This window comes from Gnatocerus cornutus, chromosome 1 (genome assembly GCF_029298725.1).
Source record: "Gnatocerus cornutus isolate USDA-ARS CGAHR chromosome 1, icGnaCorn1.1, whole genome shotgun sequence".
Taxonomy (NCBI): Eukaryota; Metazoa; Arthropoda; class Insecta; order Coleoptera; family Tenebrionidae; genus Gnatocerus; species Gnatocerus cornutus.
The window spans coordinates 7673307-7692537 of NC_142233.1; positions in this window are offsets into that span (position 1 = coordinate 7673307).

The following is a 19231-nucleotide window of genomic DNA, read 5'->3' on the forward strand; positions in this document are numbered from 1 at the left end:
GACATTTAAAGAAAAACACAATCATGGTAAGTACAAGTTTGCATTAGGACATTTCCCTTGAAATGATTGGTAACATAGTTCATTTTATTTAGTTTTCTACTTAAACAAGGTGGGGAAACTGCACAGCAAGTGATTTCAATTGGCTAAATGGAAACCAAAATGAGACAGTGGGCACTATAGCTGCGAGCAACGACTTTCTAAGTACACAAAACCATCCTGGTTACGATAATCGAACCTGCTAGAACTGTGTGGACCATGATTGATTCAAAACAAAAGATGGGGGGGAACTCCTGTATTGTTAGTCGGAAAACCAAACGGAAGCGACGACTACAGTGGAGAAGATGTTGAGGGATAGCACGATTGCAATATCTACTGATATATGTACAAGGAAAAATGGCAAGATTACCAGAGTTATGTCTTTACCTCTAGCCAAATTTATTAAGACAGGTTTTTTCTACAACTTCAACCATGTAAGAGAAATACAGTCATTAGGATAATTACTCAATATACCTAATAGCAGGGCTAATCACGAGAAGATTACTTCTGAAAATTATATTTCCGCAACCCAAAATACTAATATCCTGTACTACTCGATACTACTAGAATTTGAAATAAAATGCTGAATCCACGATTGCTTTGGGTTGCTCAATGTCACTTTGACATTATGTAATTAAATTTCGTCTTTATTCTTAATTCCGCTCCATTAGAGCCGCATTAGTTCATTAGTAACTCTATTAATCTGTCCTATACCGAAGCTGTAAGTGCTCAACAAATAATTTTTCTCCTTAACAAGCATGATATGTTAGGTTGAGTTAAGATGATGAGAAAACTGACATGATTCTCATTCTACGGAGAATTCCAAAAAATGCTGTGGCTGCTGCAGACCTTTATCGTAAAGATATTCACATCGAAACTGAACTAGTTTGTCTATGGACACTCACGTAACCTCCTTTTCCGTAATTGTCAAAGTGACACTGTCAAAGCCTAAGCAATCGTGGATTCAGCATTTCATTTCTGATTCGAGTTGTATCAAGTGACTCAAGAAATTAGTATTTTGGGTTACAAAAAAATCATTTTCAGAAGTAATCTTTTCATGACTAGCCCTGTAGATAGCATTTATCCAAATCTTGCTAATGTGGTTCATTCTTTACTCATTCATTCAATACAGATAAAGAACGTACCTACCCTATTACTCTTTAAAGGCGTAAAATAAAATTATGTCAACAATGCAAGCATGCCTTTTTAAACGATTTTCCTAATAAATTTGTTGTTGCTGTACTGAGGTCAATTCTTTCTCAATGCTTTAACTAATTAACTGTAAATAGGAATTTATTAATCAAATTCAACTAAAAGCAGATAATTATGGTTTGATGAAATTATAAATATCGCTACTTTTGTTTTTGTTTCTTTTAATGTATTTAAGAAAGATCTGAAAATTTGATAGGAAATTCATTTTTTTATGTTTTCACTGCTTTCAACATTTTTGGGTAAGGTGTTCAATTTTTCGGCCAAAGTTCTCGGTTTGATTTGTTAAAATGTTTTTGTTCTTATGTATCAAAGGAATTTTATACATATTTCTAATTGTTCATTGTTTGATGTACCTTATTTTTATTAATAAACGTAGAAATCTATGTTGGGTTTGTTTAATTTTGCTTGTCGCTTGTCAAATTTGAAAGAGAATCTCAAAAAAATTCGAATAAAATGGCAAACGTTCAAAATGTTGTTCGTACCAGAAAGTGCCTTTCTGAAAATTTTAGTATCGGCAAAAACTGGAACCCGGCGGCCCTCAGTGATATACAAAGATTTCGGTTTTCGAGAGGAATTAACTAAAAAAAAAATTCAAAACAACGACCATTTCACTCTGGACGATCTGTTTTATTTTTCGAAGAATAAATTCAATTTTAAATATTCACGAGTTACGCTTTGGAGAATTTAAAAATAAATGGGATACATACAGGCTGTCCCAGAACTCACGCCTAGCCGAAAAAGGGCGGATGCCGACAACAATCAGGACGCCAAAAATGCAATTTGTTTTGTCCTGATGTGCATTAAAATTGAGAAATTGCTTAACGAAACTGACCAATCCCAGACGCTCAAGCACAAATAATATTAACGTTGCTAGGTTTCATAATTAAATCCTAAAAAGGAAAATTGATTTGGTCCACTACATTTTTATAACTGACATCTAATGTCAATTTGACAGACAAAAACAACACAATGACGGTTCATTCAAGGACCCTTTTATTACAACAAGAAACAGAACAAGACACATGATGTAATAGTTAAATCAAATGCTTGAACAAACCACCATTATTTTGGACACACAGATGAGCTCTTCTAACCAAACTTTGACATGGTACGGGTAGTAGTAAATGTAATTTATTCAGCAGTTGTACAGTCATGTGATACAAATTGACAAAGATGTTAAAAAAACAAGCTGCTGAAAGCGCCGCTTTAGGCTTGGGCCTCTTCAGCGCCATGGTAAGGGTGCCGGTGATCTGTCGCGAGAATTTTTTGTACAGAAGATTTTCCGATTTCTAACTGGCGTGCCACAGTTCAGATACTTTGCGTAGAGTGTTCATCAACCGCTTCCAAAACGGCTTCTTTATTTTCATCAGTTCTGGCCTGTCTTGGTGCTCCACCAACTTCGCGCCGATCTGTTAATAACTGATCAGTGTGTCCAGCCCGAGAAACAACACTAAGAATCGTTTTGTTGTCCGGATAATAATCACGACCTGGAAAACGTCCTCGGTACGTTCTTGCTGCTAATACTAATTTCGATAGCACTCTTCAAAAATAAGACGTATTTCGAGACATTCTGCCGCCGAGTACTCCTGAACCGTTTTAGCATATTTGTTACCACCAAACAAACACCAACTAGGAAACCAGCAAGCAAGGGAAACCAAAAGAAACGCCGTTTCACACTCCACTTGGATTTTCACTGTGTCAGTTGTCCTTCAGGTGTGTCTCTTGTCATTCAACGCTCGTCAACCAGTAGTCTTCAACCCTCTAGTCAATTTCTAAAGTACGCTAAGCCGTTTCTGCACACTAAGTTCAATATGAGTTAGATTTATTGAAGCCTGTCATTCTAACGTCAGTGAAATTTGTAGTGGACCAGATTGTTCATACAAAATTCAAAGGAGAAAATTTAAACTGGTTTCTTAGCAACACGCCAGTGTATCCTCCAGACCATCTCCACGCGGCCTTGTGATTGGTCAACTTTGTCATGTCTTTTCTCAGTTTCTGTTGGAGCTGGAACTTTTTTTTCAGCAATTTACACATTCACACCTTTTCCCGATATCTCCGGTTTTCGGCTAGGCATGAGTTCTGGGACACCCTGTATACCGCAAGTGTAATGGACGAAAGATTTTAATGCAAGGACCACAGTTAGCAAAAACAATTAAATTCCTGCGCCAATATAGCAGTATCAACAGTCTTCAGAAAAGGTAAATTTCGTTTTTTTGGATGAGACGTGGATCTACCAGAATGGAAGCTCAGTAAGAATGTGGTGCCATAAAAGTGATATGAGAGGTAACCCATCCAGTTTTAAACAAGAAGGTGCTCGGTTCACCATTCTGCATGCAGGGTGTTCGTCTTATGGCTTTCTCGAAGGCTGTTCATTTTTTTTGGACAGCAAGAATGACCATCGGGATTACCATAAGACGATGGACCATCACATCTTCAGACATTGGGTGGAAAATCAATTGTTACCGGCAGTGAAAAGGCTTGACGGGAAAGTGGTCGTTGTCATGGAAAACGCCCCCTATCACTCCGTAATCTTTGATAAACCGCCCACGTCTAGGTCTAATAAAACCGTCATGCAGCAATGGTTAGCCGAGCACAATATTGTTTTTGACGATGGGTTGAGAAAGAAAGAGATGTGGGCCCTAATTGAGCCCTTGATCCGAAACTCCTCTAGAAAATACGGGATTGATCGAATGCTTGAGAGTCAGGGTGTAAAAACTCTCAGACTTCCCCCATACCGTTGTCAGTACAACCCAATTGAAATGGCATTGGGGTGGTGTAAGAATTTTTACAATAAGCATGCAAGGTTCCTGGTATCAGGTAAAGGTGGAGTTAGGGCATTGTGGGAAGAAGCTCTCTCAGGGTTCACTGTGCAAATGTGGCAGAATTGTGTAAGGCATTGCGAGAATCTGATTAGGGACGATTGGGCGAAATGTATGGGAGAATTTACAAGTGTGGCTGACATACCTCCAATTATAATTTCTTTAGCTGAATCGGATTCAGAATCATCAATTTCAACAGATTCTGATGAAGTTTCAGCAACGGAAATTATAGTTGGAGGAAACGAGACGGAAGATGAGAGTGAGTCAAATATGGAATGTAAAGAAATTGTTATAATTTGTGTGTCTGATGGTGAAAGTGGTTGAAGGTGTGATGAAATTTACTTTTTCTGAAGCTGCTGAGTGACCCAGAAAAAAAGGCCAATGAAGGCAACAGTTCTGAACCAAAATTTCAAAATAAAAATTATTTAGCGCAAAAAATAATCGAGTTAAGACGAAAAAACGGTAGTCAATCCTGAAGGAGAATAGTATTTGAAAATCGGTAGCTATGGACATTGGTCAGATGAACGTTCGTTGCCTAGGATATTTTACTCCATCTCTAGAATAACCTTCCGGGATTGGTTGTTAATTTTTTATCCTATATCGAATACTATTAAACTTAACCATTTTTGTTTTGAAATTTATCATCTGTATTGCTGTCGGCACCTTCTCCTGCTCTAAACTCTTTCATGAGTTTTGGAACAGCCTGTATACTGCTAAAATACTAGGTTCATAGTACGGGGTTAGATGTTTTTCTAACTTGGCTCGGTGGAATCTTTGAACTCTTCAGTACGTTCCTTAGAATAATGTACTGAAATTTGGAACCATAGTAAAAACAATCCAAAAATGAGATACGTCCCCAAGGTTACTAAAATTAACAGGTTTGCTACAAAGTTTTCAGCCAATAGAAGAACAATTGACAGAACTTTCTTGTGACGTCATTTATGATAGAATGTCCCTAGCAACCAAAATGGGGTGGAGTTTCAGCCTTAGTAACGAGCAAACCTGCTTAAGGTTGAACTGCTAAAATCCTCACGGTAAATTTTCGAGCAGTTTCAGTTTCAGTTTCGAAGCTATGCATCGGTCTCACTCGTCTCACTTCTGAGTAGGTAAAGTTTGGGGTATGGTCAAATCGAGGGTCAGATCATAAAATAGTAAATAAACCATAAATCTAACGGAGAAGAAATGCAGCATTAGTTAGAAAGTTCTTTGCACAAATATTTCACAAACAAAAATGGGACACAAACCAAAAAAAAATCTACTAAAACAAAAAGAACATACAAAGAAAAAAATAAAAATATACAGAAAAAAAACATGAAATGTTTACTCAAACATAAAAACAAAAAGAAAAAACAAAAAATATTTGAAAAGCGCACTAAAGGCATTTTTTTACCATTTCGGGTAACATACATGACATATAAAAGTCTTTTAGTTTGATTAACATTACATCACAAAATTCTTCATCCTATAAACCCCTTTGGAGTCCAAACTATGAAAAAACAGTATCTTCTTCTCGTAACTAGCAATTGTCTTTGGACTTGATAAAAATACTGATGGTTTTTGTTTAGTGAAATCGTGTTTGCTCCAGTGATCAAACAAAATTTTATTTTTTTGCAACAATTGTTTCCTGCGGTGTCAAATTTTCGTGCCTATTGTCGCCTATCAGCCCATCTGGTGAGGCTGCCAAAAATGGATTGTTCAGACATATGAAGAGTCCACCCGGGAGAAATTTTGGTTCATGTGGGGGTGAATCTCCACAGTGAATGTCCAGGTTCAGATTTTTTAGTTGTTGTGGACAACATCCTTTCTCCTTTTCTTCTAATAACTTATACGCGCAAGCCAAAGCTTTGAGTTCGTTTTCAATGCCACAAAACGTGTATTTGTAACGCGAAATTTTGATTTTTATTATTCCTGCTGCCACCTTCGCTCTACTTATACTTGGTCGTAGTTTACAAATTCTACCAAAATTACTAGCCGTCAGTCTTTGTTCTCGTTTACAGTGCCACAAAACACTGTTTCTTTGATCCGTTGTGGCCAATGAAATATTTAAAAACTTTTTCCGGTGTTTTCCGCAAGTCATTTAAAAATTTGATCTTCTTTTCCTCAAAATTAAATCCTTTTAATACCCAAAAAGGTAGAATGATAGTTTTCTATCCACGCCGACGGGTCGAAAACTGACCACTTATCTTATCAAATTTGGCATCAAGAATGGATCAAGAGTGGCGATGATTTTTTTGATTTTTAATTTGATAATGCACCCGCCTTCGCCCGAAAATTGAACTGCATTCATTAATAAAGTTATTAAAAGTTAGTTGACCATAACTATGTTGTAAATCAACAAATCGCCACACAAAAGAAAATAATTACGTAGCAATAACCTTTATTGAGGGTTTTATACACTGAGGGTCGTCTTTGCCTGAGGCGAAAGAAAAAGACAGACATCATTCTGAAATCGCTAAAATTTCAAAAGTTTAACCAAAACTACAGCCGCCCTAATTAATAAATTGACTTTTTTCTTGCGCCAATCGATTTGATTTGAAAATGTGTAGCGTTGTTACTAAGTCAAATTTTAATAAATAAAAATATAACTTTCTAAAATCGAAAAAAAATATTTATAAAACCAAAATATAAATCTCATAGGGTAACGTCACTACAACTTTTTGTGCTCTTTCAAACACAAAAAACCGCATCTAAATAGCTCTTTTCGTTTTCGTGCAATTTTGTACGAACTTTTACATTGAAACGCCCTATCTTCAAATATGGATAGTTCAACCTTAATTTAGGAACCTTGATACGCCCCCATGTTTTAACAGCGACGATATTTTGTATTACTGCTGGTCAAAACGAGTTTAACGCTTACTATAATAAAATCTTTCTCTGCCATAGACCAATACAGAGCTGAAACGGTTAAAATCCAAGGTTCATTAGTACGGGGTTAGAAGTCCTTCTAACTTGGCTCGGTATAACTTACTAGCAATAACTCCTTGAATATAATATATATAATTTAACTTAATTCTTCAAAAAATGAATGGTGATCAATTGATTGTTAACTTGTTATTTTTTGTGATATTGAAAATGTTTTTAGCAACTTTTATATAGGAAATAGCAGAAATTAAGGTATGTTGATACGTTACACATAAATGAACCCTTTCATGTAATAATACAATGTATTAGGTTGCCGGGATCACGGTCACCATGAATAGTAAAAGGCTGTGCTCATACTTTTGGTGAATATAAAATCTGTGCTACTACAAATGAGGTCTTTGAGGACACCACTGATATCTTTTCAATGTCAAATGATGGGTCGCCTGTGTACTGGTTTCCTAGTGGTAAGATTCTGAGAGAAAGCCTACCAGCTCAGCTAGAAGTCCATAAGATCGAACCAATTGGATCTAGAAGTTGTTAAAGCAAAGAAAGTCATTGGTCTTTTCACTTCCTGTTTAGAATACTTGACCACTTACTTGGATACAACCTTACTTGTTTGTACTAAACTGCATCTTTTTATTTGTGAGTGTTAATGATTCTAAAAAGCAGCACAATTATACCCACATTATTAATATTAATAAAAGCCTCCACTTTGTTAATGATTTCATTCTTGAATAAGGATCAAATCCTTAAATTTTAAGCACAATGAAACGAAAAACAATACCACTTTACTAACTGACTGGTTAAGTTCATAGAAAGTTACAAACACTCATTGTTTTGACCACTAGCTTTGAGAGCTGTCAGCCTAGATTTGCTGTCAGTGTCAGCAATATCCATACCAACATGCAATCGTAAAAATACCCTTGTACTGTACAATCGAATACATAAATTTGACGTACAGTCCCAAAATTCAGATTCAGTTGAAATATGGTGTATGGCATTGTCCGATGATACAGTTTCACGGTGGTGCACGACTTTCCGGACACCCTGAATAAACGTACAATAGAATTCTGCGTTAACTTTATGTATTGGACACCTATTTCCTACTAAAAATGGAAAAATAAAGAATTAAGCTAAATTAGTACCAACTTTAGTGACCACCCCTAACTTGCCAGATACACTCAGCTTCCATCTACACCTTTCGCCTCTAAAATAAGGACCTTTTATAGGTAATAATTAGAGTTTAGAAAAGCTGAAGCAGTAAAATGCAGCTAGGAAGTGGTGGCGTATAATTTTTCTGATGATAATTATGTGGTGAATGACATTGCAGTAACACCTAGAATTTTGTAAAAAACAACTTTAACAGAAACTACCGTAAAATTAAGTTAACTTATTGTATTAGGTCCAGTACTTGGTTGAACCAAGAATTTTTAGTTAAATCGTTTGAAGAAATTTATTGGATCAATTCTTGGTGTTGACAAAAATTATCAAAAATACAATTTATTGCGTTCGCATTCTGGAATTTCTTCAAATTCAGTTGTAATATGGCACATCTGGCATTACAAGATTTGTAATAAATTCCAAAATTTTAATGAGGGCCTTTGGGATATGTAGTCTGCGTCACATGAAAAATATTTGGGACCTAATAGTAAATTTGAATGTCAGTTGTATTTGATCTCTTTGTTGCGAAGTTTAGAGTTTGTAAAGTTTGTTAAGTTAAAACTTTATTGTGTATAATATAACATACAATAATAACACTGCACGACAAATTTAACTAATTTTGAGTACCTTTTTTGAAAGTTGGTAATTTGTGATTTAAAGACATTACCAAATAATATCCTTCTGTCATGCTAACTTTGATGCGAATTTTTCAATCACAAAAAGTTGTTCTTTTTATACTAATTTTGAATTAATTGTATTCGAGTAGTGTAAAAATTTTCAATTTATTTATAAACAAAAAAGTAAGTTAACTTTCTGGTAGTAAACATTTAACCATGATTTGTTAACCGTGTTTTTAACCATGTACTGAAATGCCAGGAATTTGTACTATAAAGTGCTAATTCACGGCCGCAAAAAAAATAAAATAAAATGGCCTTTATGGAACAATAAGGCATAAAATAGTTTATCAATTTATTTAAAAAATTTCATTTATAAGTGGCGTTTTGCGTTTCAATTTAAGTCAGGTGCCGGAAAAAAAAGACAAACGATGGAGAAGAGAAAACTTCTCCGAAGAAGATAAACTAATGATTGTTGTTGAATTCGTCTCTGACAAAAAAATGGACGGAAGATAATATAAAAAAAGCAATAGGAGATGTCACAAGCAAGAAAATGGAAGTGAATGAGGTTAGCCGGACCTATGAGATACCTTCACGAACCTTACGTAGACACATTATAAAAGACTGGAAAAGCAAGCAGAACATAGGTAGACCTTCTGAATTGGGTTATGAAAATGAATTGAGACTTGTAACTCACCTTAAACGTCTCGAAGCTATAGGATTTGTCAAAATGGTACAATTTTGCTAATAAATGTTGTTTACTAAATATCTTGTAAAATTTTTGCTTTCAACTAGTTTGACTGACTGTGCCCACAGTCGCAGTACAATACCAGCTGCAGTGGGGCCCTTTATAATAAATAGTAAATTTTTAACATTTGTTTAATTCGGAGCCCACGACATCGCTCTCCGGCGAAAAGCTACCAGGCTGTTAGCCTTCATCATCAAATAGGCTACAAGGGGCACACGTCATTAAACGCACTGGAAACAAAAAATAAAATTAAACGATTAGCAACAAAAATTCTTAGAATTATGGCAAAATCAGAAACCCGTTAAACTTGTAAGTGCCATAGAATCAAGTTGTAGTAACAGAATATGCTTAACAAAAATCCTCAAAACGAGCCCATTGGTGCGCCAACTCGTTGCGATGAAGAGGACAATACATCAATAAGCAATGCGAGTTAAATATAGAAAATATTACAGAAGAAAAATTTTAACACATGGATCATAGTAATAGCAAAAAACCTTTCTGCGCAAGTACGCAGTATTAAGCGTCGACTGAAAAAGAAAGTTTCGTGTATTTTGATGAAAGTTGGATTTACAAGAAAGGTATTCCAGTGCGAATGTGGTGCAACGACAGTGATGTAACAGGAAACCCATTTCATGTAAAACAAGAAATTGTTCCGTTCACCTAGCACGAATGTTGCGCGTCTGAAGGTTTAATCGATGGCTGTGAGTTTTCCCTTAATAACAAAATTCATCGAAATTACCATAAAACAATGGATAGACATGTCTTCAAACGTTGGGTGGAGAATAAGATATTGTGAGACGGCTTGAGGGGCTTGATATAACCTCTGACTAGAAGACGCTCCAAAAAGTACCATTGCTGATCATAAAAAACTGAGACAAGCAAAATTTTGTTAATGTAAATCTGGCTACAGAAATGTTATTTAAAATTACAATGTCAAATTTTGAAAAAGTGCCAAAAGTCACAATCGTCACAATCCACGTTCTAAATGTCAAAATGCCTTCGTTAACACTAATTCAGAAAGAAATGATTGCTCAAATATAAAAGGGGAAATAAACTCGCAGCGGAGTTACATACACTAGGAACAGTTCTGTCCGACAGAAACTCACGCGAGATTTCTCGCAAATCTATTTCCGCCTTAAGAGGAGTCTTCACCTAAACCGAGTTTCGAAAGCAATAAAAATTCGGACAGCTGTCAAATTTGCTTGGTCCCTCTGAAGACATCATAAAACGTCATAAAGTGATAATCACTACACTACCCGCAAAGTTGAGATTTACAAGGGGGTTCTGTAGCCCACAAAAGTACAATAGGTTTGCCAAGGTCTGCTCTTTTATGTAAAAATCTCTAAAAACTGTTTTGGTTCAAACACAAGCAACAATTCTTCTAGTCCGAGAGCATGAATCATAAGCTAAATAAACCAAACAATTTTTTTTTAATGTTTTATGAGGAGTTCATTAAAATCTACTGGAGTGGCTAATCGCAACTTAATCGAGGTGCCTCAATTATCTTAATGCTAATTAGTAATTTGTCTTCTTTTTATACGAACACAAGTAACAATTCTTCTGCTTTGACCACAACTATCGCCTAAATTTACTTAACCTCATGAACTTTTGGTAACTAAGCATTCAAAATTAATGCAAAATTAATTAAATTTAATTAATTAAATTTTAATTAAAATTAATGAAAAAATACGATTTCGTCTATGAATTCTAAAAAGATTCTGTACTTTCTTACTTATTTTATTACTGAAAAGGTAAAGATAGTAGGCGACAATTTAAAAGCACATACGTAGAAAATACAAATGTAAAAATGCCGTAAAAGACGGTATAATTGAAGTAAATGACAAAAAAATAATTGTACTATTCCTTTCTCAGGGCAAAGATTTAAATTGTAAGCTGCAAATGGACATTTTATTTCAACAATTGTGTTTTTATCTACGAGCCCGTCTGTTGAAGCACCCAAAAAACACATATTTTTGCCTATGAATAGACCACATGGTTGTATAGAAATTAAGTTTTCTTTTTTTGCAAATCTGCCTTCGCAATTTTTTCAAATATTTTGTCATGGTTCATGGATTTGGCATTTAAATTTAAAGACTTGTATAGAATAGAGTCAACAAGTTCTGATGCGTTTCCAGTTCTACGTTTACAAATTTTTGCAAAATTTTATGTTGTTCATCATCATTAACCAAATTAGGGCCCGATTTCATGTTGACTTGCGGCATTCCAAATCAGAGTTGCGCCTTAGCAACCCCAATCAAAGTGATGCTACCTTAGGAACTGCGTCAACGCAATTTTGCGTCACTGGCTTGAAATCGAGCTCTTAGTGCACTTCGGTAAAACTGCGATTAGACACGCCAATAGATCTTGAATCTGCTCAAAACCGAATTCTGTTAAAAAGTTAGGTTTTTAAAAAAAGATAACACATTTTGTGGTCTAAATTGTCGCTAACAGTTATTTTTATATGATTGTAATATGGCGCAAATTGTGTCAAGACTATAAAAATGATGGCATACCAACGACCAAAATTACTTGTATACAAATTTATGTCGTGCTAGTTGTAAAACTAAATGATTTTACAAATATAAATGCAAAAGTTCCGCAGTTAAAATTAAAAGTTGACTTGTTTAGCATTTTTTACAATAGGATTGGTTTTTGTGAAATTACTGATTTAATACACGAAGTAATTTTCCCGGTGTGTAAAAATTTTGACTGTTAGTTGTGACTTCATCACTAATCAAGCTTTTATCAAAATTAAAGTGTAGCTAAAAAGCTCTAAATATTCAGACAAGGTAATGGAGGGTTGGTAACAAACGCAGGTACCCACAAAATGACCCATGGAACTTTTCGACGGGTTACTGCTTCCATTACTTGCGGTTTAAGGTAATAAATCAATCTTTGCTCACAGAATAAGACAGAACTTTTAATAATGAAATTGAACGGAATCATATCTCCTTTATTTATGAAGCAAAATGAACCAATTTTGTCCGATGTTGTTTTGATACATAGTTCTACGTAATGCTTTTTTCAAAATAATAAAATAACGTCAAAAATAGTGTGAAATGGAAAACTGTTAAATTGTGCATCAAATAACTTCAATTTCAAGAAAATTCCGAAGTTTTTTTAAAAAACTAAAAAAAACAGTCTTAGTAATGGAAGTAACAAACCTATACTCAAAAACTGAAGTCGATATCTTTTTCAATAAAGAAGTTATTTACTCGTCAATTTACATGGGATCTCCCATAAAAGAGAAATGGGTGAAGACTCCTCTTAACGCTTCCAGTCATAGGCCTATTAATGGACTCGAGAAGAGTTCCTTGTGAGTTTTTAGACGGCCGATCTCTCCTGTGAGTTTATGACAGTAAAAACCTTCTTCGTATATGAGAAAACAAGACGTACGAAAAAAAAATTGCTACAGTGGTTAAACCAAGAACGTTATAATAACTTCGACTCAAAAATATTGTTTTTGGAAAAATCACTTTTGGCTAAAGAAAAAAGTTTCAACATTCTTAACATACGTGACATAACATATCAATTGTATTACATTTTCGTTTAACCTGTAAAAACTGTTTTAAAAAACGAAAATAACAAAAATTTGACTCTGCGATCTCACCAAACAAAAACATACTAGGTATTCAAATTGAATACATACAAAACTATCTCACTTAGCCCTCTTAACAACACCATTAAAATGTAGCTAGCTTTGTAAGCTTAGGCTTAGTCATGTGAAATCAAGATAAATCTCATAATAAATATGTATCCATTTTGTATGTTGATCTGCCAAATAGCAGCTTGACCGAAGTCCCTCTTTATGATTGTAATTACCACTTGAGAGATTAGTAAGAAGAAGACAGAAGCTCAAGGGCACGTGATTACATGTACATTTTACGTTGCTAGGTTTCAAAAATATTTGGTCAACTACACTGGCTTTCAATAAATTCGCGTACACTTTAAATATCAAGAAGCAGCCTTCTGATGATTTTTTGAAATGTGGATTTATTAATAATAAACCAGAAGGCAAACGTTGTAATACTTAATTTTGCAAAATTAAGCAGAAAACGTCAGTAATTATTTGAATTGAAATTTTGTTAGACAAATGTCATTTTCCTCAAGTTTAATATCTTTCATATCACAGTGCTATTCCCCATGTAGCACCGGACGCCCATCGGACGTACAGTTCATGTCCAAAATGATCCATATTTATCCGTCTATGGATGGTGTGTTTATGGACATTTGTTGGCTGTACAATGGATGTACATTTTAGGACTGTTTTTTGATGGACACATAATGGATATCCACTGGATTTATATTTTGGGATTAATTAGGGATGTACATTTTTCGACGTCCAATGGATATCCAGTTTTGGACTATTCTTGGATGGACACATAATGGATACTCATTGGATGTACATTTTGGGATTCATTTGGGATGTACACTTCTTGACGTCCAATGGATATTCATTTTTGGACTATTCTTGGATAGACACATATTGGATATTTATTGGATGTACCTTTTGGGATTAATTAGGGATGTACACTTTTTGACGTCCAATGGATATCCATTTTTGGACTATTGTTGGATGAACACATAACGGATATTCATTGGATGTACATTTTTGGATTTATTTGGGATGTACACTTTTTGATGTCCAATGGATTTTTGGACTATTGCTGGATAGACACATATTGGATATTTATTGGATGTACATTTTTTGATTAATTTGGGATGTACACATTCGGACGTCGAATGAATGTATATTTTTGGACTATAGTTGGATAGACAGATAATGGATGTCCATTGAACGTAAAATTTGAAATTATGTATGGATGTACACTTATGTACATATATTCAATGAATCTACATTTCTGGACTATTTTTGAATGATCATGTAATGGATATCCATTGGATGAAAAATTTTGGATATACTTTGAATACACCCCTACGGATGTTCGTTGGATGCACTTTTTGCACGCGGCTCCAAAAAAAACTTTTTTTAGTAAAGTAAATAATTTTCTCAATATTTCCCTCTTATCAAATTGTAGCATAAGGTTTGGTGTTTTTAGTAGTCCGAATGACAAAATCTATCAATTAGGATGGTGTGAGATATCAATCCGAGAATAGGAAGTAATAATGAAACATATTTTTCAAATTGAGATAGAGCATGGTGCTGTTTGGTTGACGATTTATATTGGATAATCCATTCAATAAATGCATGAATCTATTATTTTGAATTAACAATAAACACACATTTAACATAGCTGTCTAGAATATGTACGAATTCATAAATATCTGTCCCTCTAGTGTGTCGTTCGTACGAGATCTTACCTCAAATTAACAATTTAGAACTTTATACGTATAGTAATATTTTGTCAGTCACTTTTTTTTTAAATTAGGAACATTTATTTACTAAAGAAAGGTTGTCAGTTATTTGAATAAAAGAAATGGTCAAATCTGTCTTCATCTCAACTTAATAATAAAACAATTAGAATAATAAACCTTCATCGTCGCACTTCTTAAGCCGAGTATTTCTTTTTGCAACCAATAAATGTTGCAAATTTTGGCGGAACCCCCTGGAAACATGTGACGTCTCAAAACTTTTTTTTCTCCGTTTTGTTGATTTGCCGGCACCGCTTGAAAGGAAAGCAGGTAGTGATGTTATCTCAGTTTAACAAATTAAGTTTTTAATCTAGCGCATAGACTTTTTAAGTAATAGTTACTACTAAATAATTACAACTTAAACAATATGTTAAAAACAATGAAGACATATGTATAATATATACTTATATTTATCAACATATTCTTTGTAGAACAGTTAATATAAAATAATTTCCAATGAATATCAATAAGAGAAAGTTTGAAATAGTATAAAAGAGACGTAAGCTCGTAAACCCTAAAAATTTTTTGGATCGGGAACCATTGTTAAAAATTCGACTGCACTAAAGGGTGGCCACTTTAGACAGGAATTTATTGCACCAATCTGGTCGAGAAGGCCCTTCGACAAGTGCCAGATGTTGAACAAGTGTTAGACACTATTATTGACGAATACTAAGAAGAAACAAACACTAAATTAGTTAAAGATTAACCAATACTTTTGACTTGATGAATACAAATATGTGTGCTTGTTTAGCGACTTTATTCATAATTAAGACAATTAAATTACATGGAAATTTTGTTTATTTTTTCCTTAAGTTATATCTGTTATAATATATCGTAGTATACTTTTATTACTTGTAGATTATAAGTATTTTACCGGAAGTTTTAATAGATACAATTTTTTTTTATTTCTTTTTATAAAAAAAGTTTGAATTTTATTAAAAATAGAATAATAAAATTACTTATTATATATCTAATTTTAGAAAATCATTCATACGATATATGATCAATTTGAGATAAAGTGTTTTTAATGATCGTGTGTTGTGTAATGTAGTGTATAATTAGTAAGCATTTTAGGTAAGTATAATTTTCAACTTTACAATTTTTCATAGCCTCCCACTTTTTTATGGTTTTACCACCATTTTTGCCCTTCGTTCTCAAATCCTCTGACCACTTGATTTCTGTCCTTGGTCGGTGTACCTTGTGTTTTCAATAAGTGTGGTTGTATAATTTCGAGTATAATTTTTAAAAATTTTTGTCGCAAAAAGTTTCTACATACAACAAAAAGGTAAATCTTAAAAGTCTTTTATAAAATTGGTTTAAAATGCCTAAATTTAGTCGATTTATAGAAAAGCAACTGAAGATTTTAATAAAACAACCAGTCCGACCAGTTAGGAAGTAACTACAATATGAAGGGCCGTGGACACAAATTGTCATTAGGCAATTCAAAAATCTTACAATTATAGGTATGGTGGATGTTTCTAATTATAAGCGCATAATGCAAATATCTTTGGTCTTTTATAATATGTAGCATTCAAAACAACTGACTTTTGAACTGAAATTTTGATAACACCAATGTAATATTTATCATGTACAATTTTTTCTAACAAACATTTTTCAGAATCCACTAAAACATCAGGCAAATTTGGGCAATCAACAGAAAAAGAAATCGAGTCATGTGTAGGGAAATGGCTTAGGCGCTGCACCGAAAGAGTGAATAACCGAAAGAAATGAGTTTTACATTACTTTTTATATAATTATGATTTTACTATACTTTTTTATATTTTAATGAATGTAATAAATCCATTATATTTTTATGCAATTAATTTTTCTTTTTAATTACATCCGACTAGCATCCATTGAACATTCCGAAAACGTTGGTACAATAAAATGTAATCACTGGACATCCAATGTACGTACATTCTGTGTCCAAAAAACGTTCAATGGAGCACAAACTGGCATCCAGTTAAGATCCAGAAAAGGTTATTCAAATAATGGACATCCAGTGGACGTCCAGAAAATATCCTGCAATGTCCATTCACCTTAATTTGGGGTCCAACTGGCGTCCAAAAAACGTACAGACAAAGTTAATCCAATACTGGACGACCAGCGGATGTACATTTATTGTCCAAAAAACATCCGTCATTGCCTATGGACATCCATTGGATGTCCAAATTGAATGTACAGTCGATGTCCAACAAACGTCCAAAAAAAGTCAGTCTTAATATGGACGTCCATTGGCCTTTTATTGGATGTTATTCCTATATCCAAAACACATCCGTCGACGTCTTTTTACATCCAATTGAAGTCCAGATGGCATCCAGAAAAAGTACAGAAGAGGACAGTCCAATAGTGTATATCCAATGGACAACCAATTTGGCGCAAACTGGATGGATTATGGACTTTAAAGACCAATTTTGGTCAGAAAAGGGACATCCATTGGATGTTTATATATCCAGGCACGATTTAAGAATGTACATCCATTGTACGTCCCCGTGCTACATGGGTCCCTACCTTCAACAAGCAGAGGCTTGGTAGAAATCCACAAAAGGAGAGGAGGAGAGTTTAAACAGTAATAGTCCAAAGAAAGCGAAAATTGTTGAGGCGAGTCAGGTCAGGTCAAGGCAGGTCACCAACCAAACTTGTCAAAAATCCCTTATCTAAAAAATAATTTCTTTCAAATGCATTTCTTGAATTCATTTACAATGCAAAGTAGAAAAAATAGTATATTACGCTCATTTCATAAGGACTTGTAGCACTCATTCTATTTGGCTTATTCGTGCTACAATACTCGCCTTATGAAATACGTGTAATAATGTACTATTAATATAATTTGTGCGCCTCAAAGAGTGAAACGTTAATTTTTTTAACAGATCGGAAGACGATTATGATGTCCTAGAAAAAATAGATAATTATGCAGAAGAGACGGTAACTAGGTTTAGTAATCAACAATTTAAACAACATTTTCATAAGTAATATAACGAGTGGGCTCGAAATTTCCCACAATTTCGAGCTCCCGAGTTATATTCGTCATGAGAATTCAACGAACTGACAAACAACTGACAGCACGCGTGGTATTTTCGCGTGGAATTGCCACGACTATTCCATGCTAATAAGTTAACATCCAATCAGATTGGAGATCTACCATGGTATTATCGCGGCAAGCCTTAGCACGGTGCTGGTGTTGTCAACCATGGTTACATAAGCAAATTAATTTTTTGACGTTTAAAAATGAGTCGTTTTGCTAATAATTCCGCTGACGAAATTATTATTATCATTACTACTGTATGCATGGAATAGTCGTGCAAAATACAATTCGTAGGATGAATATTCTGTGATAATTTAGACTTTTATTAGCAAACTCAATTTATGTTGCTCTTAGAAAATACCACTCGTTGCTACGCAACTCGTGGTATTTTCATAGCAACATAAATTTCGTTTAGCTAATAAATCGTCTAAATTATCACGAATATTCACCTACTCATGGTATTACTATTGAAAATTTCCAAGAAAAGTTTGCTGTGATTAGTTTATTTGAAAAAATAAATGTCTCTTGTTGGTCGAATCTATGGTGAGTTGAATTCTCGTTTAAATCCTACAACCTTTGAGATCATTTTGCAAAGGATCCATACAAGTGACAATAATATTCATGAAGTTTTCAGTGGTTGCTAATCTGGCTCTGCTCGCTCTAAATTCGCGCCTAATTCGCCATAACCTTACATTTGACGTACACGAATGTCAAACAGCAAAAATATCTGACATCTCTCGCTTTAAAATCAGAGAAGAAACAGCACCTCTGATAGCTCTGATTTATTAAAAGAACGCTACTCGTTTTTTACTTTTTTACCCCACTACAATAAAACAACGCATTTAGTTCAGTTGGAGTAGGAGAATAGTATATTATGAAACGCGTTTCATAATAAACATTTTGCCGCACGCACGTTTTTAAGACACGACTATCGCAGCGAGGAGTGTCATCAACAAGTAAGCCCAAGCAACATTGACCTGTATAATAAACGCATTTTATACGCAAAAATGGTTTAAATTTGGTAGTGGTATAAAAAATTCCGGTTTATGATAAATTCCTTTTAGAAGTTCCATATAAAAAAAATTTAAAAGACGTATAAGTAATATGCATTTTGTTTTATCAACGTTTATTATATTTCAGTTATTAGCAGATAATCAACGTTGTTTACAATATCAATAAAACGTTGATAAAAAATAGTTTTTAAATACCCAGTATATTATAAACCATTAAACATATGCAATATGTCAACGAGTATTCTACGATTTTTTTTTATGTGGAAAACCTTTTTTTTTGCAACAATTTGTAACTGCAACAATTTTATACGTACGTGTAATAGATGTTGAATATAAATTGTTATTAAACGTAGAGCTTTTACGTTAAA